The sequence below is a fragment of the Sinocyclocheilus grahami genome, unplaced genomic scaffold (genome assembly GCF_001515645.1).
Source record: "Sinocyclocheilus grahami isolate Dianchi unplaced genomic scaffold, SAMN03320097.WGS_v1.1 scaffold822.1, whole genome shotgun sequence".
NCBI lineage: Eukaryota > Metazoa > Chordata > Actinopteri > Cypriniformes > Cyprinidae > Sinocyclocheilus > Sinocyclocheilus grahami.
The window spans coordinates 221954-226478 of record NW_015506001.1 but is presented as its reverse complement, the minus strand read 5'-3'; positions in this window follow the sequence as shown (position 1 = coordinate 226478).

Here is a 4525-nt window from a genome sequence, read left to right as displayed (position 1 = left end):
TGTGTGTGTGTGTGTGTGTGTGTGTATGTTAGACCGGCTTAATGTGTTTATGTAGTATGTTAGACTAGTTTAAGTGTTTATGTAGTTAATAAAACCTTACTTGTATCACACTTGACGTGTTCATTGTTTACTCATAACCGGAGTGAATAATCATGCAGATTTACGTTACAAGCTTATAGAATTGTACAGTAAGAAAGTTATTTCCCTTAACCAGGAAATTAACGTCTTAGAATTGACAAGACAGTTGACCCTGAGTGGTCAGCTAAATATCTACAGTGGATCTAAAATATGAATAGTTAATTATAACTATTATAATGAGCTGATTCGCTACAGGAGGCAGCCCACTCCTAAACCCATCCGGCTTAACACAGGAAGGAACATTCCCCATAACCACTCTAGGACACTGAAACACCCTGGGAGAGAAAGCTCGCAAGCATCTCTCCACAGAGCATTTAAATATATCCACACCCAGCTAGACTCTCCATACACAATAATATGCATATTAGAGAGGCACGGCCGAGATGAATATAGCTCCCCCCACGATCTCGCAAGATCAAGGCTGAAACGACTCACACTTCATCGTCATAACAATAGAACCTAGACATTGTGACTTATTACAATGAGCGCGTAGCACTGAACATGCGTGCTCTTCGCCGAGACGATATGACAAAACAGAATATGCTGTCGAGTGTTAGAATCCAAACATGAGGCACACATTCCCTAAGGTGCTGCTAAACTCACTATAGTGTTATTTGCGGGATACCGATAACCCTAAAAAGAGGGTCTGAAACCGCCGAGCACTCGAGCTTGCAGCGGAAGCTTTCAAAAGGTTCATACCTTTCTCAAACTTCTCAGCAGGCTCAACATGCATAACCCGGGATCCGAGCCTTCACCATGCCTCACCAGACTCAAACACTTGTCCCTCAGACGAGCTTTCTCATTGGTAACACTCATAATGAGTGCGTTCAGAGCCCTCAAGCACTGAATGTGCAAGGTCCTAACCAAGACAGATGACGCATAGATTGTGTGTGTCCTCAGGCACGGAGGCACACACTTTCTACAATGCTCACCTGCCTGGGTCTTTCACATGCATTTCAAACAGATGGCTTCTGAAGACAACAAAAGTTGGTGACGTATTCAGCAAGTGCCCTTTTATACTTCTGGGTATCCGCCTATGATGTCACGGGCCACGTGACCACGTGGACCAAAAGAATTGGTGTTTTTTCCACATGTTCTTCAGACACCGGTCATGCTGGCAGCATTTCCATAGTGTTTGCTAGAGGACACAGCGCGAGTTCCCTAGGAGGCTGGACTCAAACTTGAAAATCCCATATGTGCGCCAAAGCTCAATGTGTCAGAACCTCATGGATTAACCACTGCACTCCAACACATTAGGAGCAGCACATTTAAAATGTAGGAATTTTCCACATTATTCATATATTAGGATACATACATACATACATGCATACACATATATATATATATATATATATATATATATATATATATATATATATATAGTATTACTAACTAGTTTCAGATGGTTTATAGAACATTCAGAAGTAACATTCTCATAATGTTTGCAAAATAATAAAATGGAACATTACCTTAATGTTCTCTTTTACATAATAAAGAATAAATGTTTTTTAAACATTTAAAAAAACTCAACATTTTGAACATTAATGAACATTCTGAAGTAACATTTTCATAACCCAATGGGAACATTAGCAAAAAGGTCATAAAACATAGTTTTGTTAGACATGCTGTTAGTCACTGTGAATTCTCGCAACCAACTTTAGCACAAGCGAAATCTGCATGGGGAACTTTTCTGCACTCGTGCTGATCCCATAAGACAATAAAATATATAATTATATTTAAAACATAATAAATATATTTAAAAATATATTTTCAATTATATTTAAACATATTTAAAAACTGGTCAAAAATATATTAGCTAAAATATGTTTCAACATATATTTACATAAACAATTTATACAAATATATTTTTGGTCATTTTTTTGTATGCATGTTTTTTTTTTGGGGGGGGGGGATTAAAAATATAAATATATTTTAATAAATATATACTATAATATTGGAATATTCTTGCCCTTTAACTACATTTTGAAATATATTTTGGTATATGAATGTTGAAACTAAATGTATTTTCAATTTCAAAAATCGTTCAACAACAATTGCCTCATTGTTTTCAACATATACAGTATTTAGCATAAATGTAAATTATATTTTGGTCAGTATGGGATTCCTATTGAAATTAATGGATTTCAACGATAACACACAAAAGAACAGCAGTTTAAGTAGTTTAATTTTTTTTTTAATTTCCTTGGGAAAAAAAAAGGTATGTTTTTTTAACATGTAAAACCTGCATGAATAAAGCATTTTTTTTTTTTTTTTTTTAAACTTGGCACTTGCATGTTAATAGCACAGTCCAACAGGGCTACACCAGCTACTTTTAATCAACATCTGTGGAAATATTTAGCTCAGCAAGATATAAAGGTATCTCCTCTTGGCGTAATACTTTCTGAACATATTTCTAATTTCCTTCCTTTGAGATATTCACAGTTTTGAGGACACAATGAAATGGCTTTATAATGCTTTGTGTTCGACTGCCCTCAGTCTAATTACAAAAATGATAATGATATTGTCAGTCTACTTCTCAGTTTACAACCAAATTAAATTTTTTCATCTACTCTTTCATGTACTGTTGCTTTCAAAAATGAGTACCCTCTAGATATTTCACAGCGGGCATCAGGTACAAAGGTGAGGTTCTCCCACACAAATGGACACACGTGGATTCAAGATGTCATTTGCAGTGAATGTCTATTTCGTACCTGAACAACAAAGGTGTTGCCAATCAGGAGGCCAATTAGAGATGTCCGATGATTGGTGCACAACAAATGAGAGAACCACAGAAAAGTCTATCCTCCCTCTCTGTATGGGATAACGCATCATACTAGCATTGATTTGGTGTCAGGAAAAAAAAAATTACACACAGGCGAGGTGGAGATTTCGTATGAGTTTGTACAAAACTTATTACTTTTAGGTCCATCCCTAAACATAACTTGAATAAGACAAATTAAAGGAATAGTTCACCCAAAAATGAAATTCTGTCATCATTTACTCACCCCATGTAGTTCAAAACTGTATGAGTTTATTTCTTCTGTTGAACACAAAAGAAGATATTTTGAAGATGGCACACACCATCAGGTCAATAGGCCTATTTACATTTCTTGCTTGATTGCCTCACACTGATTCTTAGAGAGACCCATGGAGCTGCATAAGCACTCTGTCAATGTTATTCCCGCCTCGCATTCTTCATTTTCAGACTGTTAAATCTGTATTTGTATATTTGTAGTCCTCTATTGATAAATGTATATTCATAATACAGAGTTGCTTTCGCCATTCATTATAATGTCCATTTGAGGAACTGAGACTCAGCCAAGGACTTGATACTCCTGCAGGGAACAAAGTTAACTCCGAATATAAATCTTAGTATATACATCTCTATTACAAATATACATTCTGGTTTGTTTTCTTGGCCTGACATCACATACAGTACAGTGTTGAATTTAAGGTGAGACACTAGAGGCAAATCCATTGCTTTTTCAAGCATTGGTCAATGTAGACATTTTAGGCATTTTTTTTTTTACACGAGACTAAAACTGAAAACACAGAATGGCTCAGTAAGGCAGCTAACACTTGGGGGAGTGAAAAATGCAGAACAATACTCAGCAGTGAGAGAGAGGAAGTCCATGGCTTATGTAGCATGTCTGATTGGATTCAGCTGTGTGTGTGTTGTGTGTGTGTGTGTGTGTGTGTGTGTGATCAGTGCATTCAGCTGTGTGCATGTAATCAGTGCAATGGTTGATGGGAAATGCAGTCCAGGGTGATGTGTAACAGTCTGTGTGGTGTGAGAGTCAATGTAATGGGAAAATAATCTCTAGTGGCAATCGGCCTGAAGCCCACGAACCGGATTCGTGACAGATACAAACGGTGAAACGGTTGGAGTTGTTATCACTAGAATATCACTCAGCCAATCAGATTTGAGGACCAAAAAGAACTGTTGTATATATATATATATATATATATATATATATATATATATATATAGTAGGTATATTACCGTGAAAAGCTGCATGTTTGTAAGAAACAAGTCCATCATAAACACATTAAACAGTCACTTCCGGCCAAAATATGAGTCCATAATCCATAATAACGCTTCCTCCAGTGAAAAAGTACATCCGCTGTTGTCCTCTCACATTAAAATCCACCAACATATTTGTTTAGAGCTGTTTTAGACTCTATTCACTTGTAAACAATGTTTGATATGTGCATATTTCTCTCTTGATTCAGACAAGACGACCTTTTCACTGGAGAAAGCAATATTATGGACTTGTATTTTAGCCAGAATCAACATTTTGACATTAAAAATGTCTTGATGGATTTGTTTCTTATAAACATGCAGCTTTTCGATTCACAAGACATTAACTGATGGACTGGAGTGGTG